At 37.5% G+C, this 27,527-nt stretch overlaps 1 pseudogene; it reads left to right on the plus strand.

The window, feature by feature from the left end:
- Positions 1-24,946: 24,946 nt before the first annotated feature.
- Positions 24,947-27,085, plus strand: LOC126953444 (40S ribosomal protein SA-like; annotated as a pseudogene).
- Positions 27,086-27,527: the final 442 nt, after the last annotated feature.

Below are 27,527 nucleotides of genomic sequence, written 5' to 3' on the forward strand. Positions count from 1 at the left end.
TAAAAATTTTACCATGGTGAACTGAGATATTATACTGATGTAAGGTAACTTACTGACAGGTACAATGTGTGAGGCATTTTAGAGGTAAAGAAAAAAGAGGATAAGAAATATAGAACATAAAGGCCATTTCTAGGATCAATCAGTGCTTTGGAGAAAAACAATAAAAGACTGAGAGTAAATTAATCAGCAATTAAAGGCCAAATGTAAGAGTCAGAGGGCTTCCTTGGCCATACATAAAACAGTTTTTTATTTGTCAGATGGTGGAATAGAAAACCCCTGGCATCATTCCCCCACACAAATACAACAAGAAACAATCCAAAGTCAAAAATAGCAACCTGTATACACCAGAACTCCAGGGAGAAGTGGAGAAACCCCCTGGACTCACAGAATCAAGAGAAGCTATGGCCAACCCACAGCTGACAAAGCGAAAGGAGAAAAGGAGGTGGAGATTTGATTTCTCCATCAGTTCAGATATTTTCATAGGAAGCCCAGTCTAGTCTCTTCCCATGAGAACTATTGGGAGTACCAGGAGGGCCAAACAAACTGGGGTGAACTAGGGACAAAGCAAGGCGATGATCACATCGGCTGGCATGTGGGTTGTAGCAGCTCAGTGCCCTAATCAGTGGGGACACAACGTTGAAGACACTGACTGGTGCCACAACACCATAGGGGGCACCATCCATGGGAAGGCCCAAATCCCTAGTAAAATTTTTCACAAAGCGCAGGTACTCATGTGGAGCCATCCTCTGGCCCAGAAACAGCTAAAAGGTTGGGAATAAGTTCTGATGCCTACTTAAGTCTTCCCCAGAAGAAACAACAGCAGGACAGCAGTATAGTTTTGAGGCATCATTTATGCACCATTGCCTACTATATAAGTCTTCTCTAGACTGGGAAACAAAGGCAGGGCAGCAATTTATTTCCAGAGTAGCACTGAAGGTCTCACTATAAGCTCACTATAAGTCTTCTAGACCAAGAGACAATGATAAGACAATGAGTTAGTTCTAGTGTGATGTTTTAGTTCTGGTGCTCACTCTGTCCTCCACAGAATAGGAAGCAACAACAAGCAAATGTTTACATCGTAATATTAGGAAGTAAAGTTCTAACATTGGCAAAGAACAGCTGCAAAAACTAAAAGAGGTGGCTGTCTCCTCAAATGCACAAGCATCAATGTAAAGATGCAATGACTGTGAAAACTGAGGGAAATATGACACCACCAAAAGAAACCAAAAAAGCTCCAGCAATGACTCCAGAAGAAATGCATATTTATAAAATATCTGACAGACAATTCAAAACAATCCACTTAAGGAAGTTCAAGGAATCACAAGAAAATAAAGATTAAAAACTAAATGAAATTCAGAAAACAATCCAGGAACAAAATGAGAAATTTGACCCCCCAAAAAAATTTAAACAGCCAAATAAAAATGCTAGAAATTAAGAATACAATAACTGAACTGAAAAATTCAATAACTGAACTGAAAAATTCACTAGAAAGCTTTAATTGGAGACTTGATAAAACAGGGAAAAGAATTAGCAAGCTTGAAGAATGTATGAAATTACCCAATTAGAAGAGCAAAAAGAGAAAAATAATTAAAAAGAGTAAAGAAAGCCTAAAAGAATTATGGGGCACCACTACATAATTGGAATTGGCAAGGGAGACAAGAAAGGAAAAGACCTAGAAAGCATATTTCTGAAAATAATGGCTGAAATTTTTCTAAATCTGGAGAAAAACAGTAGTATTTAGGCACAGAAAACTCAGAGGTCTTTCCAACTTCATCAGTCAAATTCAATCAAAAGAGGAATTTTCTGAACTTGCTGGCAAGATGGCCAAATAGGAACAGCTCTGGTCTGCAGCTCCCAGCAAGATTGACACAGAAGGCAGGTGATTTCTGCATTTGCAACTGAGGTAACTGGTTCATCTCATTGGGACTGTTTGGACAGTGGGTGCAACCCACAGAGGAACAAGCCAAAGCACGGTGGGGCATTGCCTCACCCAGAAACACAAGGTGTTGGGGGATTACCCTTTCCTAGCCAAGGGAAGCCGTGAGAGACTGTACCCGAAGGAACAGTGCACTCTGGCCCAGATACTGCACTTTTCCCATGGTCTTTGCAACTGGCAGACTAGGAGATTCCCTCCAGGGCTTGGCTCAGCAGGTCCCACCCCCACAGAGACCAGCAAGCTAAGATCCACTGGCTTGAAATTCTTGCTAATACCACAGCAGTCTGAGGTCAAACTGGAATACTGGAGCTTGGCAGGGGGAGGGATGTCTGCCATTGCTGAGGCCTGAGTAGGCAGTTTCACCCTTACAGTGTAAACAAAGCTGCTGGGAAGTTCGAACTGGGTGGAGCCCACTGCAGCTCAGCAAGGCTGCTGCAGCCAAACTGCCTCACTAGGCAGGGCATCTCTGAAAAAAAGGCAGCAGCCCTAGTCAGGGACTTATACATAAAACCCCATCTCCCTGGCACAGAGCATCTGGGGGAAGGAGCGACTGTGGGTGCAGCTTCTGCAGACTTAAACATCCCTGCCTGACAGTTCTTAAGAGAGTAGCAGATCTCCCAGCACAGCATTCAAGCTCTGATAACGGTCAGGCTGCTTCCTCAATTGGGTCCCTGACCCCTGTGTATCCTGACTGGGAGACACCTCCCGGTAGGGGCTGACAGACACCTCATAAAGGAGAGCTCTCACCGGCATCTGGTGGGTACCGCTCTAGGGGGAAGCTTCCAGAGGAAGGAACAGGCAGCAATCTTTGATGGTCTGCAGCCTCTGCTGGTGATACCCAGGAAAACATGGTCTGGAGTAGATCTACAGCAAACTCCAGAAGAACTGCAGCAGAGGGGCCTGATTGTTAGAGAAGACTAACAAACAGAAAGGAATAGTAGCAATGTCAACAAAAAGGACTTCCACTCAGAGATGCCATCTGAAGGTCACCAACATCAAAGACCAAAGGTAGATAAATCCACGAAGATGGGGAGAAACCAGCACAAAAAGGCTGAAAACTTCAAAAACCAGAACCCCTCTTCTCCTCCAAAGGATTACAACTCCTCACCAGCAAGGGAACAAAATTGGACAGAGAATGAGTTTGATGCATTGACATAAGTGGCTTCAGAAGGTGGGTAACAACAAACTCCTCTGAGCTAAAGGAGCATGTTCTAACCCAATGCAAGGAAGCTAAGAACCTTGAAAAAAGGTTAAATGAATTGCTGAATACATACACCCTCCCAAGAATAAACCAAAAAGAAATAAAAGCCCTGAATAGACTAATAATAAGTTCTGAAATTGAGGCAGTAATTAATAGCCTACCAACCAAAAACAGTCCAGGGCTAGATGAATTCACAGCGAGATTCTACCAGAAGTACAAAGGGGAGCTGTTACCATTACTTCTGAAACTATTCCAAACAATAGAAAAAGAGGGAATCCTCCCTAACCCATTTTCTGAGGCCAGCATCATCCTGATACCAAAACCTGACAGAGTCACAACAAAAAAAGAAAATTTTAGGCCAATATCCCTGAAAAACATCGAAGCGAAAATCCTCAGTAAAATTCTGGCAAACAGAATCCAGCAGCATATCAAAAAACTTATCCACCATGATCAAGTCAGCTTCATCTCTAGGATGCAAGGCTGGTTCAACATATGCAAATCAATAAATGTAATCCATCACATAAACAGAACCAATGACAAAAACCACATGATTATCTCAATAGATGCAGAAAAGGCATTCAACAAAATTCAACAGCCCTTCATGTTAAAAACTGTCAATAAACTAGGTATCGAAGGAACCTATCTCAAAATAATAAAAGCTATTTATGACAAACCCATAGCCAATATCATACTGAACAGGCAAAAACTGGAAGCATTCCCTTTGAAAACCAGCACAAGACAAGGGTGCTCTCTCTCATCACTCCTATTCAACATAGTATTTGAAGTTCTGGCTGGGGCAATCAGGCAAGAGAAAGAAATAAAGGGTATTCAATTATGAAAAGAGGAAGTCAAATTGTCTCTGTTTCTAGATGATGTGACTGTATATTTAGAAAACCCCATCATCTCAGCCCCAAATCTCCTTAAGCTAGTAAGCAACTTCAGTAAAGTGTCAGGATAAAAAAATCAATGTGAAAAAATCACAAGCATCCCTATACACAAATAACAGACAAACAGACAGCCAAATCATGAGTGAAGTCCCATTCACTATTGCTACAAAGAGAATAAAATACCTAGTAATACAACTTACAAGGGATATGAAGGACCTCTTCAAGGAGAACTACAAACCACTGCTCAAGGAAATATGAGAGGACACAAACAAATGGGGAAGCATTCCATGCTCACAGATAGGAAGAATTAATATCATGAAAATGGCCATACTGCCCAAAGTAAGTTATAGATTCAATGCTATCCCCATTAAGCTACCAATGACTTTCTTCACAGAATTGGAAAAAAAACTACTTTAAATTTCATATGGAACCAAAAAAGACCCCACATAGCCAAGACAATCCTAAGCAAAAAGAACAAAGCAGGAGGCATCACGCTACCTGACTTCAAACTATACTACAAGGCTCCAGTAACCAAAACAGCATAATACGGGTACCAAAACAGATATATAGACCAATGGAACAGAACAGAGGTCTCAGAAATAACACCACACCTCTACAACCATCTGATCTTTGACAAACCTGACAAAAACAAGCAATGGTGAAAGGATTCTCTATGTAATAAATGGTGTTGGGAAAACTGGCTAGCCATATGTAGAAAGTTGAAACTGGATCTCTTCCTTACACCTTATACAAAAATTAACTCAAGATGGATTAAAGACTTAAATGTAAGACCTAAAACCATAAAAACCCTAGAAGAAAACCTAGGCAATACCATTCAGGACATAGGCATGGGCGAAGACTTTATGACTAAAACACCAAAAGCAATGGCAACAAAAGCCAAAATAGACAAATGGGATCTAATTAAACTAAAGAGCTTCTGCACAGCAAAGGAAACTATCATCAGAGTGAACAGGCAATCTACGGAATGGGAGAAAATTTTTGCAATCTCCCCACCTGACACAGGGCTAATATCCAGAATATACAAAGAACTTAAACAAATTTACAAGAGACAAACAAGCAACCCCATCAAAAAGTGGGTGAAGGATATGAACAGACACTTCTCAAAACAAGACATTTATGCCCCCAACAAACACGAAAAAATGCTCATTATCACTGATCATTAGAGAAATGCAAATCAAAACCACAATGAGATACCATCTCATGCCAGTTAGAATGGCAATCATTAAAAAGTCAGGAAACAACAGATGCTGGAGGGGATGTGGAGAAATAGGAATGCTTTTACGCTGTTGGTGGGAATGTAAATTAGTTCAACCATTGTGGAAGACAGTGTGGGGATTCCTCAAGGATCTAGAACTAGAAATAACATTTGACCCAGCAATCCCATTACTGGGTATATATCCAAAGGATTATAAATCGTTCTACTATAAAGACAAATGCACACATATGTCTCTTGTGGCACTATTCATAATAGCAAAGACTTGGAACCAACCCAAATACCCATCAATGATAGACTGGATAAAGAAATGTGGCACATATACACCATGGAATACTATTCAGCCATAAAAAAGGATGAGTTTATGTCTTTTGCAGGGACGTGGATGAAGCTGGAAACCATCATTCTCAGCAAACTAACACAAGAACAGAAAACCAAACACTGCATGTTCTCACTCATAAGTGGGACCTGAACAAGGAGAACAGATGGACACAGGGAGGGGAACATCACACAGTGGGGCCTGTCAGGGGTGGGGTGGGGGGAGGGGGAGGGATTTTTCCTAATGTAGGGATTTTCCTACATTAGGAAAAATACCTAATGTAGATGATGGGTTGATGGGTGCAACAAACCACCATGGCACATGTATACCTATGTAACAAACTGCTACATTCTGCACATGTACCCCAGAACTTAAAATATAATTTAAAAAAAGAGAAATTTTCCCAGGCACATTATAGTCAAATTATCAAAAATCAAAGACAAAGAAAGTATACTGAAAACAGCAAGAGAAAAGAAACATATTAAATTCACAGAGTCACAATACAGATATCCCAATGCAGATTGTTCAACAAATACTTTGAAGGCCAGGAGAGAGTGGGATGTTATATTCAATGTGCTGACAGAGATACTCTGCCAACTAAAAATACTGTGCCCAGCAAAGCTATCCCTCAAACATTAAAAATTAAAGACATTTCCAGACAAACAAAACAGAGAATTCATCAACACCAGATCTGAGTTATAAAAAATACTAAACAGAGTTTTTCAATCTGAAAGAAGTGGATGTTAACATGTGACAAGAAAACATCTGAAAGTATAAAACTCATTGGCAAAAGAAAAAAGACAAATTGAGAATACTTTAGTACTGTAATTGTGGTAGGTAAACTGCTTATATCATAAATATAAAGACTAAAAACAAAATTATTAAAAGCAACAATACTGTAATTGGTTAAAGTATAGGCAATATAAAAAGATGTATATTAAAACATCAAAAAAGTCAAAGCATGTGTGTTTTGGGGGGTGATGTCAAAGTGTTGTTTGTTTTGATACTTTTCTTTGCAATCAAAGTTAAATCACTTTCAGTTTAAAATAACCTGACAACTGTAAGATATTTGTGTAAGCCTCATGGTAACCACCATGCAGAAACCAATAATACTCACTAAAAACTAAAAACCAACATACTACCAGGAAAAAAAAAAACCCACAAAAGAAGAGAAAGAAGGAAAGAAAGAGAGACAGGGAAGCTATAAAACAACCAGAAACCAAGCAACAATAAGTAATAACACTTAGTGTAAATGGGCTCAATTCTCAAATTAAAAGACACACAGTGGCTGAATGGATAAAGAAATAAGACCCAACTATATGTTGCCTTCAAGAAACCCACTTCACCTATAAAGGCTCACATAGACTGAATGTGAAGGTATCTGGGGAACCAGCCCCCAATATTTCAACGTAGGTTCTTTCTATTTTCCCTAAGTGTTGGCCAGTCTGAGAAATAGAGAAAGAGTACAAAGAGAGGAATTTTACAGCTGGGCCACCGGGAATAACATCACATATTGGTAGGTCCGTGATGCCCACCTGAGCCACAAAACCAGCAAGTTTTTATAAGGGATTTCAAAAGGGGAGGGGGTGTACAAACAGGGAGTAGGTCACAAAGATCACATGCTTATGAGGCCAATAAAGATCACAAGGCAAAGGGCAAAATTAGAATTACTGATGAGGGTCTATGTTCAGCTGTGCACATATTGTCTTGATAAACATCTTAAACAACAGAAAACAGGGTTTGAGAGCAGAGAACTGGTCTGACCTCAATTTCACCAGGGTGGGGTTTTTCCCCATCCTAGTGAGCCTGAGGGTACTGCAGGAGACCAGGGCGTATTTCAGTCCTTATCTCAACAGCATAAGACAGACACTCCTAGAGCAGCCATTTATAGACCTCCCCACAGGAATGCATTTCTTCCCCAGGATATTAATTATTAATATTCCTTGCTGGGAAAAGAATTTAGCAATATCTTTCCTACTTGCATGTCCGTTTATAGGCTCTCTGCAAGAAGAAAAATATGGCTCTATTCTGCCTGACCCCACAGGCAATCAGACCTTATAGTTGTCTTCCCTTGTTCCCTGAAAATTGCTGTTATTCTGTTCTTTTTCAAAGTGCACTGATTTTATATTGTCCAAACACACATGTTTTACAATCAATTTGTACAATAGTAGTCCTGAGGTGATGTACATTCTCAGCTTATGAAGATAACAGGATTAAGAGATTAAAGTAAAAATAGGCATAAGAAATTAGGAGTATTACTTGGGAACTGATAGATGTCCATGAAATCTTCACAATTTATGTTTGGAGATTGCAGTAAAGACAGGCATAAGAAATTATGAAAGTATTAATTTTGGGAACTGATAAATGTCCGTGAAATCTTCACAATTGATGTTCCTCTGCTGTGGCTCCAGCCTGTCCCTCCATTCAGGGTCCCTGGCTTCCTGCAACATGAAGTTGTGGAAAAAGATATTCCATGCAAACAGAAACTCAAAAAAAGCAGGAGTAGCTATGCTTATATCAGATAAAATAGACTACAAATTTAAGACTGTAAAAAGAGACAAAGAAGATCAATATATAAAGATAACAGGATCAAATTGGCATGAGGATATAACAATTATAAATATCTATACACCCAACACTAAAACTCCCAAGTATATAAAGGAAACATTAATAGAGTTAAGGGAGAAATAGATTGGAATAAGTAATACTGGGAAACCTTAACACCCCACTCCCAGTAATGGATTGATCATCCAGAAAGAAAATCAACAAAGAAAGAGTGGAGTTAAACTATACCCTATAGGTAATAGGCCTAACTAACATTTACAGAACATTTCACCCAAATGCTGCAGAATACATATCCTTTTCATCAGCACATGGAAATTTCTTCAGAATAAAACATATGATAGGCCACAAAACAAGTCTGGAAAAAATTTTAACCTAGAAATTGTATTAAGTATTTTTTCTGACCACAATGAAATAAAACTAGAAATCAAAATCAGTAAGAGGAATCTTTGAAAACACACAAACACCTGGAGATTAAACAACAGGCTCCTGAATGACCAATGGGTCAGTAAAAAAATTAAGAAGGAAATTTAAAAATTTTTTTAAATAAATGAAAATGAAAATACAACATGCCCAATATGATGATATATGGTGAAAGCAGTACTAAAGAGGGAAGTTTATAGCAACAAACACTTATATCAAAGAAGTAGAAAAATTTCAAATAACCAATCTAATGATGCACCTTAAGGAACTAGAAAAGCAAGAATAAGCCAAGCCCAAAATTCATAGAGGACAGAAATAGTAAAGATGAAGGCAGACATAAATAACATTGAGACTAAAAATATACAGAAGATTAACAAAACAAAAAGTTGGTTTTTAAACACTTAAACAAAAGGGACAAGCTAGCTAGACTAAGAAAAAAGAGAGAAGACCCAATTAAATAAAATGAGAGATATAAAAGGAGACATTACAACTGATGTCACATAAATACAAAGTATCCTTGGAGAGTATTAGTTAAAACTATATTCCAACAAATTGGAAAACCTAGAAGAAATGAAAAAATTTCTGAATATATACAAGTTACTAAGGTTGAACTATGAGGAAATAGAAAACATGAACAGACCAATAGTGATAAAGATATCCCCATCAAAGAAGAGCCCAGGACCTGATAGCTCCATTGCTAAATTCTACCAAATATTTAAAAACCTAAAGATTCCACAAAAAACTATTAGAACTGATAAATTCAGTAAACAATATGAAAAAGAAATTAAGAAAGAAATTCCATTTGCAATAGTTACAAAGAATATAAAATACATAGGAATCAATTTAACCAAAAAAGTTAAAGATATATACAGGGAAAACTATAATACACTGATAAAAGAAACTGAAGAGGACACAAAAAATGGGAAAATATTTCATGCTCAATTATACATAACCACAAAAGACCCTGAATAGCCAAACCAATAATGAGCAAAAACAACAGAGCTGGAGGCATCACACTACCTGACTTCAAAATTTACTTCAAAGATATGATAACAAAAACAGCATGGTACTGATATAAAAACAGACATGTAGACCAATAGCGAATTCAGATATAAGTCCACATATTTACAGCCAACTTGACAAAGTGCTAACAACATACAATGAGGATAGGATTGTCTCTTTAATCAACGGTGTTGGGAAAACTGGATAACTATAGGTGGACTAATGAAACTAGACCCCTATCTCTCACTATACAAAAATCAAATCAGAATGGATTAAAGGCTTAAATCCAAGACCTGAAACTATTATTACAAGAAAACATTGGAGAGCAAGAAAATCCAAGCAAAGATTTTTTTGTGTGTAAGGCTTCAAAAGCACAGACAACTGAAGCAATAATAGACAAATGGGATTATATTGAGCTAAAAAGCTTTTGCATAATGTAGGAAATAACCAGCAAAATGAAGAGACAGTCCACAGAATGGGAGAAAATATTTTCAAACTACTCACCTGACAAGCAACAAATGACCATAAAATATAAGGAGCTCAAACACAAGAGCAAAATAAAACAAAACAAAACAAAAAACGATTGGGTTTAAAAAATGGGCAAAATATTTTTTTAAATGGGCAAAAGGTCTCAATAGACATTTCTCAAAGGAAGACATACAAATGAGCAACAGGTATATTTTAAAAAGTTCAACATCATTAATCACCAGAGAAATGCAAATCAAAACCACAATGAAATATCTTACCACAGTTAAAATGTCTTGTGTCAGAAAGACAGACAATAACAGATGCTGATGAGGATGTGGAGAAAAGGACAGCCTCATATACTGTTGATGGGAATGGTACAGCAACTGTAAAGAACAATATGAAGATTCCTCAAAAAATTAAAAATAGAATTACCATAGGATCCAGTAATTCCACTACTAAGTATAAAAAAGGAAATGTATATATTCAACAGACACCTGCATTTCTATGTCTATTGCAGCAGTATTCACAATAGTCAAAATATGGAATCAATCTAAGTGTCCCTCAATAGATGAATGGGTAAAGAAAATGTGGTATAAATATATGATGAACTATTATTCAGCCATGAAAAGAATGAAATCCTGTCATTTGCAGCAGCATGAATGAAATTGGAGTTCATTATGTTAAGTGAAATAAGCCAAGCATGGAAAGACAAATATCACATATTCTCATTCATATGGGAGCTAAAAAAAAAAAAAAAAGAAAAGAAAAAGAAAAAGAAAAAAAAAAAAAAAAACAGTGGCTCTCATGAAGACAGAAAGTAGATTGGTGGTTACCAGAAGCTGAGATGGGGAAGGGGAAGGAGCAAGGAAAGACTGAAGAGAAGTTGATTAACGGTTACAAATAGATGGTTTCATAGAAGAAATAAGACCCAGTGTTAGATAGATCAGTGGGGTGACTATAGTTTACAATAATCTAGTGTGCATTTCAAAATAGCTGAAAGAGAAAAATTTGAATGGTTCTAGCATAAGGAAAAGACAAATATTTAAGGTGGCTATCCCAAATTCACTGATTTGATCTTTACAAATTATGTGTCTGTATTAAATTATCACATGTACTGTGAAGCTATGTACATCTATTATGTATCAATTTTAAAAAGAGAAAAAAATCCATTTATAAATAGCACTGAAAAGGAAATACATAGAGATAAATTTAATCAAGAAGGCAAAAGACTGATACAGTGAAAACTATAAATTGATACTGAAATACATTAAAGAAAATATAAATAAATGGAAGGACATCCTGTGTTCGTGGATTGGAAGACTTAATATTAAAATGTCCATAGTACCCAAAGTGATCTAGAGATTAAATGCAATCTGTATCAAAATTCCAACTGCAATTTTTTAACAAAATAAAATTTAAAAAAATCCTAAAACCCATGTGTAGAACCACATAGGACCCCAAACAGCCAAAATAATGTTAAGAAAGAAGAATAAAGCTGGAGGCATCACATTTCCTAATTTCAAAACATGAAAAACCTGTAGTAATCAAAATAGTATGGTACTGGCATAAAAAGAGACACATAAGCCAATGAAATAATCCTACACAAACACAATCAATTGTTCTTTGATAAGAGTACCAAGACTACATGATGGGGAAAAGATAGTCTCTTCAACAAATGGTGTTAGGAAAACTGGATATCCACCTGCAAAACAATGAAATTAGACCCTTATTTTACATCATACATTAAAAAATCAACTTAAGATAAATTAAATATTAAAATGCAAGAGAGGAAACTTTACAATGACTAGCAGAAAACTTAGGAGAAAAGCTTCATAATATTGGACTTGGCAAGAATTTCTTGAGAGGACATTGAAAGCACAGGCACCAAAAGCAAAGATGGAGAACTATATATAATATATATGGACAACATAAGGACAGTATAATACACACACGAACTCCTAACACCCAGTAAATATGATAGTATTTAAGATGGGGTGTTTGGGAGATAATCAGGGTTAGATGTATCAATAGTAATGAAGATGGGGCCCTAGATAATGACATCAAGTGCAAAATTGGAAGAGAGCCCTCACAAGAAAGCAACTAAACTTGAACTTTGATGTGTACTTCCCAGCCTCCAGAACTGTGAAAGATAAAATTTCCTTTTTTAAAAAATAGAACTGCATAAGATCTGTCATAACTTAGTTCCAGTGACATGTGGAAACTTCTATATAATGCTAATCCCTCTCCACCCCCCATTTTAAAAAATCCAAATATTGTACCTATTACAGGTATATTGCTTACAAACACAATAGTACACTTTTGTAATTATTAGTTTATATAAATCATATGTCTTTTAAAGAAGCTGACAGAAAGAATGTAGTTACAGAGTTTTCTTCATTAAACTTCCAATTTACTATTTCTGATTCTCTTCTTTTCCTCTTTTGGATTCAAGTTACATCTTGCATCATTTCCTTAGTGCAATAAAGCTACATTCCCACCTGCCTTTTTTGTTGTGTTATAGTCAAATATATTACATTTTTGTATGTTATATAACCTACAGTACAGTACAATATAATACAACACAATACATATTGTTTCATGTAATTGTCCTTAAATCAATTAAGAGAAGAAAGAAGAAGCAATACGGAATTGTGTTGCCTTTTAGAATTACCTACTTAATTATCTTACTGGTACTCCTTGTTTATTTATATGGATTTAAAATACTGTTTGCTGTAACTTGCTCTCACCCCAAATAACTATCTGTGGTATTTCTTAGAAGCACATCTGCAAGCTCTTCTTTATCACCATTTCACCTTCATTTTTGAAAAATCATTTTTTCTGGATCTGAGATTCTTTGTTGACAGTTTTTTGTTTGTTTGTTTTGCTTTTTGTTTTTGGCTTTTTTTTTTTTTTTTTTTTTTTTTTTTTTTTTACTTTCAACAGTATGAATATGTTATTCTAATGTCTACTGGCCTCTGTTATCCCTGATAAGAGGTAAGCTGTTAATCTTATTAGGACTCTCTAGTACATGATGAGTCATTTTCTCTTACTCTTTTTTGAGATTTTTCTCTTTGTCTTAACTATGATGTGTCTGTGTGTGGCTCTCTTTGCATTTCTCTTACCTGAAACTTGTTGAGCTTATTGAATGTGTAGATTTTTGGGGATTTTTTGGTCAAATTTGAGAAATTTTCAGCCATTATTTCTTTATTTTTTAATTCACATATAAAAGTTGTATATATTTATCATGTATGAAATGTTTTGAAATATGTGTACATTGTAGAATGGCTCAACCAAGTGAATTAATATCTCTATTACTTCACATACTTGGTTTTTTTTTGTGGTGAGAACACTTAAAATTTATTCTCTTAGGAATTTTCAAGGGTACAATACGTTGTTATTAACTATGTACCACGCTGTACAATAGATCTCTTAAACTTATTCCTCCTATCTAAATGAAATTTTATATCCTTTAACCAACATCTCCTCAAGTATTCCCAATCCCCAACCCTTGGTAACCACTATTCTACTCTCTGCTTCTACGAGTTTAATTGTTATACATTCTACATATAATGAGATCATGTGGTTTTTATCTTTCTGTGCCTGATTTATTTCATGTAACATAATGTTCCCCCAGTTTACCCATATTGATGCAAATGACAGGATTTTCTTTTTTATGGATGGATAGTACTTTGCTGTGTACATATACCACATTTTCTTTATCCATTCATCTGTTGATGAACAGTTAGGATGATTCCATATCTTGGCTATTGTGAATAATGCTGTGATGAACATGGAAATGGAGATAGTTCTTTGATATACTGATTTCATATACTTTGGATATATATTCAGTAGTGGAATGGTGGTCATATGGTTGTTCTATTTTCAATTTTTTTAGAAACTTTCACATTGTTTTTTCAATAATGCCTGTACTAATTTGCTTTCCCACCAGCAGTATGCAGGTGTTCCTTTTTCTTCACATCTTCTCCAATACTTGTTATCTTTCATCTTTTTGATAGCAGCCATTCTAAGAGGTGTGAAGCCGTATCTCATTGTGGTTTTAATTTGCATTTCTCTGATGATTTGTGATTTTGAGCATTTTTTCATATACCTGTTGTCTAATTACATGTCTTCTTTTGAGAAATGTCTATTCAGATTATTTACCTTTTTTTTTTTTTTTGAGACGGAGTCTCGCTCTGTCTTCCAGGCTGGAGCGCAGTGGCGCAATCTTGGCTCTCTGCAAGCTCTGCCTCCTGGGTCCATGCCATTCTCCTGCCTCAGCCTTCCAAGTAGCTGGGACTACAGGAGCCTGCCACCGCACCTGGCTAATTTTTTGTATTTTTAGTAGAGACGGAGTTTCACCGCATTAGCCAGGATGGTCTCGAGCTCCTGACCTCGTGATCCGCCCATCTCGGCCTCCCAAAGTGCTGGGATTACAGGCTTGAGCCACCGCGCCTGGCCTATTTGCCTATTTTTTAACCAGGTTATTTGTTTTCTTACTATTGATTTATTAGAGTTCCTTATGTATTTTGATGTTAACCTCTTATCAGATGTACGATTTGGAAACATTTTCTCTCATTCCATACGTTGTCTCTTCACTCTGTTGATTGTTTCCTTTGCTGTGCAGACGATTTTTAGTTTGATATAATTCCATTTGCCTATTTTTGTTTTATGCTTGTGCTTTTGGTTTCATCAGTCTTTATTTCTTTAGATATTTTTTCTGTATTTTTCTTTTTCTCCTCCACTTCCTCTATTCCCATTACACATACGTTGGTGCATTTTATGATTTCCCATATTTCTCTGAAGTACTGTTTATTATTTTTATTCTTTTTTTGTACTCTTCAGATAGTATAATCTCTATAAATCTATCTTCAAGTTTGCTGATACATTCTCCTGTTAATTCAAATTTGCTGTTGAGTCCTTCTAGTGATGTTTTTATTTGTTATTGAACTTTTCACCTCCAGCATTTCCATTTGATTATTTAAAAATAATTTATCTCTTTATTGAAATTCTTTATTTGATGAGACACTTTCATAACTTTCTTTAATTTTTAGATATAGTTTTCTTTAGGTTTTAGATCACCACTACACTCAGTTGTGATCTTCGACCTCTCTCCAAGTTAATGATGTTGTTGTTTTGGTTGTTTATGTGTTCAGTGACTTGGCAGCCCTAACTATGTGAAGTTTATTTCTTCTGAAGCGTGCAGCCTTTGATGTCTCTTCTCTGATTTCTTTTCTTGTTTTATATTTTATTCTTACTACCTAGGAGTTGCCTATGGGTCAGTATAAGCCGCTTATTTGTCAAAGATTGTGCTTAAGATCTTCTAGTAAGTTAGACTTTTAACATTTGCCATGGGATGTATGTGTAGTATGGAGGCTATCACAGTTCCAGGAATTTATCTTTTTCCCCTACATCCAACCAGGAATGGGTAGCTTGTATTTTCCTTCTCTGATGTCTCCTGAGTGTGCAGCTTTGTCATGCAAACAGTCTTTCAGATTGCCAGGGATGCATTATTTTTATTTTTTTTAAATTTATTTATTTATTTATTTTATTTTTGAGACAGAGTCTTACCCTGTCATCCAGGCTGGAGCACAGTGGTATGATCTCAGCTCACTGCAACCTCCATCTCCTGAGTTCAAGCGATTCTCCTGCCTCAGCCTCCCAAGTAGCTGGGATTGCAGGCCTTCACCACTACACCTGACTAATGTTTGTATTTTTAGTAGAGACGGTGTTTCACCATGTTGGCCAGGGTGCTCTTGAACTCCTGACCTCAAGTGATCCGCACCCCCTCAGCCTCCTAAAGTGTTGGGATTACAGGCATGAGCCACTGTGCCCAGTCTTCATTTTATTTTGAAACCTGACTTCCTATGAGTTGTTCTTGGGTCAGAGTAATTTAGAGTTCAGTAATTTATAGTGTTTGGTCAGGAATTGTGCTTCAACCTCTTGTGTCAATGAAGCTTAGTCTCTTTTTGATGTATCTGCATGTGGCTTTGGAAATGTTTTCATGTATGCCCTATGCCTTTCTCTGATTGCTCCTGAGCGAAGCCCAGCACATGTGCACAGTCTTCCTAACTCCTAGAGTGGACTATTATCCCATCAGGGCCCTTCTTAGATGTTCTTTCCCTGATTCTTTCCGTTAAACTTGGCTTGTGTTGCCATTTTGTTTTTTGCTACTCATATCAGGAAGCTATCATTGCCCTCTTTGAAAAATTTTTAATTGACAAATAATAATTGTCTATATCATAGGGTAAAATGTGACATTGTGATACATGTATACATTGGGAAATGAGCAGATCAGGCTAATTAATGTATCCATCCCCTCATATATTTATCATTTATTTGTGGTGAGAACATTTAAAATTCCTTCTTTTAACAATTTTGATACATACAATACATTATAGTTAACTGAAGTCACCTTGATGTGCACTAGATCACCAGAAATTATTCCTTCTGTCTAATTTGTAAACCAAAAATAAAATTCTAAGGCCACCAACCTCCTGAATGAACATACTCTTCAGCCAGGGCTCTTTTAAAATTTAACCTGCGAGATTATTTCAGGCCATGAATGAAAAATGGGGCTTGAACATGCCTCATTATACCTCTCCAGCATTAACATCGACACAGGCCTTAAGCCTGAATAGAAACATTTAACAACCTATTCTCTCTAAAGCTTAGTACTTGAAGGCTTTCTCTGTAAATAAGAACTTGGGTGTCCACAATCCTTTATCTTAACCCAAACATTTCCTTTCTAAATTGAGCAATGAATGACTCATGAATTGGGCAACCCTAGAATCACAGCAGATTCAGAGACTCCAGTGCAGCCACGTGGTAAAAGAAGATTTATAGACGAAAAAGGGAAATGATGCACAGAAATCAGAAGTGAAGCGCAGAAATAGCTGAACTGGTTACAGGTTGGCGTTTGCCTTATTTGAACACAGTTTGAACACTCAGCAGTCTCTGAGGGGTTGAAGTATGGCCACTGGGATTGGCCAAGACTCAGTTATTGTTACAGGCACATACTCCTAAGTTAGGTTTTCAATCTTGTCTGACTATTAAACCAGGTTGCTGTTCATCCACAAGGACTCAAATATAGAAGTAGAGAGTCCTTCTCAGGCCACATTTAGTTTGCTTTAACAATTCCCCGTTTTTGGTCATTTTCTCAAATTTGAGAGATTGACCAAAACCTTAGTCATTGATGTCACTATCACCATTGTAAATGTACTTATATGGTCTTGAAACCCACTGGGAAACAATAGAACAGTGGGTTTTGCAAGAAGGGAACAACGACTGAGTAGGGGGTACCTCTTTATGCTGGAACATTCTGTTTACAGGAGAAAAACAAAACCTGGTCTGCTCCAGGATCTTTGTGTTTCCTTAAAGTTTTAGTTTAATTATGTCACATTTAGCACAAGTGACTCCATATTAGTTTGGATTGGTCTGTTTGGGCCTAGTGCATGAGCTCAGTCCCATAATTTTGTTTAAAAAAAAAAAAAATCCCCTTTTTGGCAAGGTTCTCACTTAGGTGAGATTATGACTAAAACTTAGGGCCTTAGCACCACTCTCAGTTACCATCATTTTGGGTTTCCAGTCTCAGCATGTCATTTATAGGTTGTGGTGTCCTTACGGTCACACATTTCTTTCAGCTTTTGTCATTCCGTTGAAGAGAGACCATTTGACATTCTAGAGATGGCTGCATGCAAACATTTAAAAACTCTGAGAGAACACAGTGCAGCAGGGAGACTATTATTATGACTATTGGGAGGATAATACCAAGAGTTTGGAGTATGTGCCTTACATAGGGTCCCCATAAACCAAACCACTTAAAATTAAATAGATTAAAGAATGAACTACGTGAAGAGTCTGCTCACTTGACTAAATGGTCTTTTCATTAATCCCCTACAACTGATTTTTTTATAATCTACATTCTATGTCTTTCTTTCTTCTCTCTTTCTTTCTTTCCCTTTCTTTTCTTTCTTTCTTTCTTTCTTTCTTTCTTTCTTTCTTTCTTTCTTTCTTTCTTTCTTTCGTTCGTTCTTTCGTTCTTTCGTTCTTTCGTTCTTTCCTTCCTTCCTTCCTTCTTTCCTTCCTTCCTTCCTTCCTTCCTTCTTGCTTTCTTGCTTTTCCTTCTTGCTTTCTTGCTTTTCTTTCTTTCTTTCTTTTTTCAAATCTTTCTCTATTGCCCAGGCTAGAGTGCAGTGGTGTGATCTTGGCTCACTGCAACCTCCGGGTTCAAGTGATTCTCCTGCCTCAACCTCCCAAGTAGCTGGGACTACAGGCGTGTGCTACCATGCTGAGCTAATTTTTGTATTCTTAGTAGAGATGGGGTTTCACCATGTTGGCCAGGATGGTCTCTCTCTCTCCTGATCTTGTGATCTGGCCGCCTTGGCCTCCCAAACTGACGGGATTAAAGGCATGAGCCTGACGTATTTCTTTATAGGCCACAAGTGCCAGCAGCTGCACAGATAGTTTTCTGTTTAGCTAATTCTATTGTTCAGCATAACTTTCACAGGATAATTTAAAGTCTGTTGGGTAACAATTGCCTTTACATATAATCTGTTATGGAGTCTATTATGAGGGATACATTTCTAATTATTGCCTCTTTTATTCTAAATGACAGAAACAAATGATGTCCTTCTAGAAGAGTGAAGGCCGCCTGGCAATGTTCTCTTTAAAACATGATGTAGGTTAAGAGGAGTTTTGGCTAATTATGAGACAATATATGTACCATTAAAGTTTCTCACTTACACTGTACCTTCATCTTTTATCTATTAAAGTATAAAGTTATTCATGTATCAGGCTGGCTGCAAAATCCTTCACAAATAAAAGTATATGCTGTAAATGCACATAATAGAGCCCCTTTTCAGTTCTATTGTTCATAGAGGCATAAGCAAGAAAAAAAATTCAAAGATAAGAGTTTCATGATAGCAGAGAAGTCTTGACCTGTGATTTTGGAAAAAGCTGTTCACATTAAGGATGCCATCTTCTGGGGAGGAACTGTCCTGGTTAGCTTTACCTTAAGGGTTCCAATGGGTGTACAGTTCCAAGAGTGTAGAGGGACACTGCTCAGTATTGAGATTATGAACCCAAAGTTCAAGGTCCCCAAGTTTTGTTGTAGTGTGGATAGCAAGGACAGTCTTTCCCTGATGTTCTCAGAAGACCCAATCTCTGAGTTCTAGATTGTGAAGGCGTTGTCCTCAGTGAACCATAAAAAACTTTCTTTACGGGGTGAAAATACACTGTAGCATAATAATCTACTGTTATAACATCAGCCCTTTCACATGGGAAAGCTTTTATACAACAGAAAACATGCATTGAAAATGACAACTGAGGCCAGGTGCAGTGGCTCATGCCTGTAATCCCGGCACTTTGGGAGGCCGAGGCAGGCAGATCACGAGGTCAGGAGATTGAGACCATCCTGGCTAACACAGTGAAACCCCATCTCTACTAAAAATACAAAAAATTAGCCAGGCATGGTGGTAGGCGCCTGTAATCCTAGCTACTCTGGAGGCTGAGGCAGGAGAATGGTGTGAACCCAGGAGGCAGAGCTGGCAGAGCCGAGATTGCGCCACTGCACTCCAGCCTGGGCAACAGAGCAAGACTCCGTCTCAAAAAAAAAAAAAAAAAAAAAAAAAAAAAAATAAAGAAAAAGAAAAAGAAAAAGGTAAAGAAAAGAAAAAAAAAAAAAAAAAGAAAATGACAATTGAATGAAATCCCTTTATAAATGTTTAAATGGCTCATCAGGTAGTCAAATGTACCTGAAGCTTTGATTGTCTTCCAGGAATATGGAACCAAATATTGGTTTAAAACTATTTCTGCAATTTATGAGTCCCCGCATCAATGTATTTAATTTGGATCATTTTATCTTTTCAATGACTCATCATGGATTGTAGAACCTTTCATTTTTTGGAGACAGAGTGTCGCTCTGTCACCCAGGTTGGAGTGCAGTGGCATGATCTTGGCTCACTGCAACCTCTGCCTCCCAGGTTCATGCCATTCCCCTGCCTCAGCCTCCTGAGTAGCTGGGACTACAGTCACCTGCCAACATGCTTGGCTATTTTTTTTTTTTTTTTTTGATTTTTAGTAGAGATGGGGTTTCACCGTGTTAGCCAGGATGGTCTTAATCTCCTGACCTCATGATCTGCCCACCTCAGCCTCCCAAAGTTCTGGGATTATAGGTGTGAGCCACCATGTCCAGCCTGCAGAACCTTTAATAACAAAAGCTTTAAGGACTCGGGAAGAACAAGGTGGCTGGCCATCATGGTTCTCCATGAGTCTATGCTTAACATTAGATTTATGTCCTCTTGAATACCAGTTATTTCTCCAATTTAGGTGCATAGCGCTGATAACTAATGAGTTATCATAGGTAATCTGACTTACACCATGGAGTTCATTCAAATTATATATCAAAACAATTTTAGTATTGGCTGATTTGACATGCTAATCTGGCAAAGTGTTTTCTTGGTATTTAATTAATTTGTTCTACTTGGGTTAGTAGTTTTATAAACCAGTCTTTTTATTAAAGTTTCAGGAATTCTTACGCAGTCCAATTCTTGGGGAATTGAGGAATTTATGGGGAATTCTTACCCTTGATATGATTTTAAATTTATTAGAAACCTGTTTTCAAGAGTGCTTTTCAGGGTCCTTTCCATTCTTTCATGAACCTCTTAAAAGACACCATATTATAGGATTTTGGATGCTTGTGAAGTTTTCAGAAACTGCATCAGTATTAAGTAATCAACTGTGGAAATGACTTTAAATAGTGGTAGTTAAAGACCCAATTGACAAAGAAATTTGGTTATCTCTGTGGTCTGCAATAACAACATAAAAACCTTAATTATGATTGATAGTATATACTCAGAAATATTAGAATTCCCATACAATTTTGGAACGTATGTGAATCTCATTCACTAAAATATAACTTGAAGAGTAAACATTATTTTTTATTTTACAATGCTTCCTGTGATTTTTATACCAAATAAGCCAAATGTCACTGTTGCATCAGTGCATTGTTGATGTCAAACCCAATTCTTAATAATACCTTATGGACAAATGTATTCAATCTTAATCAGTTTGACCGTAAGGTAGAATATTACAAACCTTTTGTAACCTTTTATGACTTTTTTAAAGAGCAGATTAGTGCTCTAAGAAAAACCTGTTGTGCTTTCATTTCAATGTTCAATTTATGGAAAAACCAAATAATACCCTTTTAAATTTAGTCAATATTTTCACACATAGAATTTTTTATGAAGTTAATTTTTATAAACCTTCCACAATGTATTTAAACCTTTAGCTTTATTTAATTTAAAACAATCCTTTAACTCTCTAAGCTAGGCAAAAATTTACATTTCCATACCTTCTTATAATCTCTTACCAAAAACACATTTCATTCTCCTTACAAATCTTGTATGTAAACCTATTTTTTCAGTAGTCTCAACTTTCACTTTTGGTGCACAAATTTTATTTTATGAATCCTTTTATGACTTACTCAGACAATCCGTGACATGCTTGGACTTTCTAACTTGTCCTAAATATCCCCTCTTTTAAACAACCAATCATTTTACTTTAGGACAAGAACTTATCATACAAGATCCTTTCTTACATAAAATCTCCTTTCTTTATAATCTTCTTTGCACAGTTCAGGGGCATGGCTAATTCTGCATATTCCCAGGCCTTATTCAGAATTTAATATCTCCAAAGTAAATTGAAAATTTTCCAAAGTCAAAGCAGTTTATGACCTTAGAGCATTTAGCAAACCTAGTATCTGACCTGCATAATTTAGACCAAGTGTTTTTATTTTGCCAATAATCTTTGAAGCTCTTTTTCTTTGCCAAAAATTACTAAAGTTACATGAACTGAAAGGCATTACAGTTTTTATTTTTCTTTCAAAATATTTCAGTATTTATTTTTGTTTAAGGCAATTAGAGCTCTTTTATATAAACATTTATATGCACAATACATACATAACTACACAGACAGACAGAATATTACTACTGTAGTTGTAAGATTTTTCATTTGCCAGTTTTTAAGTTTCTTGAGTGGTTATTGGCTTTAGGGTGGAGTCCTTGGATGAACAGGACCAGGAAATGGTCTCTGGTGCCTCCTGTTTTTCCCAAGGAGTCCAGGCTGTTAGAGCTTGAATATTCACTTTTAATTAAGTTGGCTTTTAACCACAGCACTCTTTAATAAAGTCCTTTTAAAATTTCATATTACCTGACTTTAGCCAGGCCAAACAGCTTATATTTCTGGCTTTTGAACTTTACCAAAGGTAACCTCCCAGGTGCTCAGAGAAAGGAAAATTTAAGACAGTCCATGGAGAAGAAGCGAATTCACAAGTTTACATAGATTTCAAACCAGAAAGCACTTGGAAGGGCAAAACCTTATCTACCGAGCCACAGCACAGGGCAGTCCAATTGCCTGTGCCAGAAAGAGTCTAGGGTAGTTAATTTTGAGCTTGCAAAGGCTTTTAACTACTCAAGATAATTTTTAGAGCTATGACATGAACCCCAAAATACCTGTTCCCTGGGGGGTGGAGACCAAGAGAAAGCACTGCCATGTGATTACAAGCTCAGGCTCCCAAGGACATAAAACAAAATGGAGACTTCATCCAGTTTCTTGTTTGTTTCAGAGACCCCTGCAGAATAGTTCATTACTGGCCAGCTTGCTGGGCCATCTTGAGCAGCAAGCTTATGGGGTCCTATGCCCATGTTTTATCCTAAGGTACCCCTCAACACAGAAAAACAAATTCATAGCACAAAATACACCAGATTCATTACAGCTTAAGACTAGCCTCAGAATTCTTTTTTGCATTAATCAAAACTTTACAAAGGAGATAAACAGTGATTTTTACCATTCATTCAACCACTTTGTACATAGAGAGAAGCCAGAAATCTGACTGGTAAGAAATTCTTACCCTTTTGCCAGCATGCCAGGCTTCTGGGTTCCTTTCCCTGAGCGGCCCTGGTGACCCAGCTTACTATACCATAACCCTGGGGCCCATGCTGCAACACAAAAGAAAATCTTTTTATTTTTCTTTTAATGCACTTCAGTGCATTGTTGTTCACTTGGAACATTCCATTGTAAGTTATCTTTAATAAGATTTTGACAGTTTTACCAGACTTTGCTGCCTCCCAGGCCTAATGTATAAACCAAAAGGAACTCAGTTTTCCAGAAATTAAGAATCCCATTTTAACCTAAAATATTGACTTTACTCTTAGATTCTCTTGATTAACTTAGACAATGATTCGTCCTATCTAGGTGTGTAAGAAAAATGAAACAAAAGGTAGAACACAAAAAGCTCCATGAATTTTAAAACCCAAATTTTATAACCCCTGAAATATTACTGCTTACTACCAGTTCCTTTCTGACCCAGTCAGATGTAAGAGGCCTCTAACTGGATCCAAGCCAGTTAACTTCCAGATCAAATCCCATCCTGGACCTAGTCCAGTTTCTGCCATGGCTTCCAAACCCAGTTTGGATGAGAAATTTGCTCAAAGAAACTCAGAGAGCTGAAAACACAAATCCCTGGAGCTCTGAAATCCAAGAGGGAGCTTACCCATGATCCCCAGCTGCTCCGAGACATCAGTGGACACAAGTGGGTCCTTCAGGTAGCTTGCATGTTCACTCAGCACTCCTGGGGGTCTCTAGAAGCTCCACTTCAGATCTTGCTTCTAACACCATCTGATAAAAGTAAAACTTCAGCCGAATTCAATTTAAAGGAGTTTAATATGTTTATTGCACAATTAAACTCCTTTAAACTGAATTCAGCTGAAGTTTTTCTTTAATCAGTCCATAGACAAACTCAACAAATTGTCAACCAGAAAATTTTTAAATTTACCTATAGTCTGGAAGCCACGCTTCAAGTTGTCCTGCCTTTCTGGACTAAATCAATGTATTTCTTAAATGTATTTGCTTGATGTCTTATGCCTCCCTAAAATGTATAAAACCAAGTTGTACCCCGACTATCTTGGGCACATGTTCTCAGGACCTCCTAAGGGATGTGTCATGGACCATGGTCACTCATATTTGGCTCAGCATTAACCTCTTCGAATGTTTTAGAGTTTGACTCTTCGTCAACAAATTGACACTTTGCACTTTTTAACAGACATTTTCCCTTTTCCCCTCAACTCTCCCGCAACCTCATCTTCCGGAACCTCATTTTATTCTCTTCTTCTTGAGTTAAACTTTTTTAGGGTTCACATATAAGTGAGATCATACAATATTTGTCTTTCTGTGCATAGTTTATTTCTCTTGGCGTAATGTCCTCTAGATTCATCCATGTTGTCACAAATAACAGAATTTCCTTCTTTTGGAAGGCTGAATAGTATTTCACTGTGTACATGTACCTTGTTTTTCTCCATTCCTCCACTGATGGACACTTAGGTTGATTCCGTGTTTTGGCTATTGTGACTAATGCTGCAATGCACATGAGAGTGCAAATGTCTCTTTGACATGCCGATTTCAATTCCTTTGGCTATATACTTAGAAGTGGGATTGCTGGATCTAAGCAATTGCTGTCCACCATGCTGTCCACCATGATTTAAGATCTCCATTGTTTCTACAACACCCTTAGGCATGAAATTCTCTACCCCATTTTCCTAATGTCAGTTCCCTTGGGCAGGGCTACAGAGCTTTGTCCTTAATAAAGGCTACTGCTCTCCTAGGGCAGGAACTCTACAGACTGCAGGGGAGCTTGGGTGCAGATAATAGCCTCCTTATCCTGGTGACATCCCTGCTCTGTTGGATGCCGGAGGGAGGGAGAATGATAACCTCCAGCCTTCTCAGTTTGCCTTCTCCTTGTGGAATGTCTGCCCTAGGAATGACAGGGGAGGGACCTGGAGCCCCAGTATTCTCAGACTGCTGGTGCTGAATTTCCACCCTATGAGTAGGGTCTAGGATAGGAGCCTCAGCCCATTGGGCTATGTATGATAGGAACTTCTGTATGGAAGGGTTTCTGCAGGAGGTCATGTATAATAAGAACAAAGCTTCTCATCATAGGGGAAGTGAGAAACAGCAGCAGCCTGTATTCCCAGAGTGAAGCTGTAGCCCTATTCTGGGACACAGGAGGGAGAGGGATCCCTGTATCATATTCTTGAGCTTCACTGCCTGAAGTTGAGCCCCCAGAGCAGTGTTTCTATAAGACAGAGCTTGGAGGTGGGGAGGGAGGAAGCAGTCAAGGTTCAGAGGACACTGTTAAAGGGAATTAAATATGGCCTGAGAAGAACTCTGTACTTCTGTATTTGAGTCCTTGTGAACAAACTACAACCTAGTTTAATAGGCAGACAAGATAGAAAACCTAACTTAGAAGAATGCACTTGGAACAATAACTGAGTCTTGGCCAATCCCAGTGGCTGTACTTCGACCATTTATACACTGCTGAGTGTTCAAGCTGTGTTCAAATAAGGCAAATGCCAACTTGGAACCAACCCAGCCAGTCTGTACCTCGCTTCCAATTTCTGTAGATTATTTCCCCCTTTTTATCTATAAATCTTCTTCCACTACATGACTGTGCTGGAGTCTCTGTGAATTTGCTGTAATTCTGGGGGCTGCCCAATTTGAGAATCGTTCATTGCTCAATTAAACTCCTTTAAATTTAATTTGGCTAAAGCTTTTCTTTTATCAACACAGACTATGCTGTTACCAAGGATTTAGTAAATTTTCTGGAATAAATGTTTCTTCGTTTTGCTGTATGACCTCAGAACAATGTGCAGAAACTTAAAAAAACTATTTTCTTTAACTTCTTTTTTAGTAAAACGATTGTTTTGCTTAGTAGGCTGCTGTGCTTCTCACTTCTTTCTGGAAATCTGTTAGCAATCGTTGTCAATTGATTCTTGACAAAGATACCGAGGGAATTAAATGGGGGAAAGGATAATTGTTTCAACAATTAGTGCTGGAACAATTGGATATTTATATGCTAAAAAGTTACCCTTGCTTCTTACCTCACTCCATAAAGAAAAATTGATTCAAAATAGATAAAGACCTTAAGGTAAGAGTCAACAGCATAAAACTTCTAGAAGACATAAGGGAAAATTCAAGCAGTCACAAGTTAGATAAAGTTTTCATAATTAGACTTTGTGGACTACCCAGAGGAGGGTCCATATGGCATTGTTCTGGATTCCATTGTAACTTAAAGGGAAACTTTCACAATATCTGAAGCCCTTGATATCCTGCAAATGAAGGAGGAGGATATCCTCAAGTTTCTTGCAGCATGGACCCAATTAGGTGGCATCAACTTTGACTTCCAAATGGAACAGTACACCTATAAAAGGAAAAGTGACAGCATCTGCTTCCTAAATCTGAAGAGGACCTGAGAGAAGCTTCTTCTGGCAGCTCGCGCCATGGTTGCCCTTGAAAACCCTGCTGATGTCAGTGTTACGCCCTCCAGAATACTGGTTAGTGGGCTGTGCTGAAGTTTGCTGCTGCCACTGGAGTCACTCTTATTGCTGGCTGTTCCACTCTTGAAACTTTCACTAACCAGCTCCAGGCAGCCTTCTGGGAGCCATGGCTTTTGGCAATTACTGATCCCAGGGCTGACCACCAGGGTCTCACAAAGATGCTTATGCTAACCTGCCCACCATTGCTTTGGGTCACACAGATTCTTCTCTGTGCTGCAGACATTGCTGTAATTCTGGGGTCTGCCTTGTTGTTGCCCTGCAACAAAAAGGCACTCATTCAGTGGGTCTGATGTGGTAGATGCCAGCCTGGGAAGTTCTGCACATGTGTGGCACCATCTTCTGTGAACACCCATAGGAGGTCATGCCTGATCTCTACATCTACAGAGATCCCAAAGAGATTGAAAAGAAAGAGCATGCTGCTGCTAAAAAAGCTGAAGCTAAGGAGGAATTTCAGGGTGAAGGGACTGCCCTGGCTCCTGAGCGCACTGCTACTCAGCCTGAGGTTGCAGCCTGCTCTGAAGGTGTGCAGGTCACAGGTGCCCCCTGTGTCTGTTCAGCAGGTCCCTACTGAAGACTGAAGCACTCAGCCTGCCATGGAAGACTGGTCTACAGCTCCTACTGCTTGGGCCACTGAATGGGTAGGAAAAACCACTGAGTGGTCTTAAGCCATTTTCCACAGGCTCCTAAGAAAATGGAAATAAGGCTGTTTCCAAAATTGAAATAAACATCAGTTCTTTTAAAAAAAGAGTTTTTTATAATTAGGACACAAAAGTACAAAGTATAAAATAAAAAAATTGGATTTCATCAAAATTAAACTCTTGGTCCTCAAAAGAAATTTAAGGAAATAAAAAGGAAAGCCACAGACTAAGAAAATACTTTCAAATATTTCAGATACAGAATTTGTATCTGAAATATATAAATAACCCACACAACTCAATAATAAGACAAACAACCCAAATAAAAATGGGAAAAAGATTTAAACAGAAACTTAATCAAAGAAGACATAGAGAAGGAAAATAAGCACATAAGATAGATGCTCAACATTGCTGTTTATAAAGGAAATGCAAATCAAAACCACAATGAGATGTCACTACACACCCATAAAAA

The sequence above is a fragment of the Macaca thibetana genome, chromosome 4 (assembly GCF_024542745.1).
Source record: "Macaca thibetana thibetana isolate TM-01 chromosome 4, ASM2454274v1, whole genome shotgun sequence".
NCBI lineage: Eukaryota > Metazoa > Chordata > Mammalia > Primates > Cercopithecidae > Macaca > Macaca thibetana.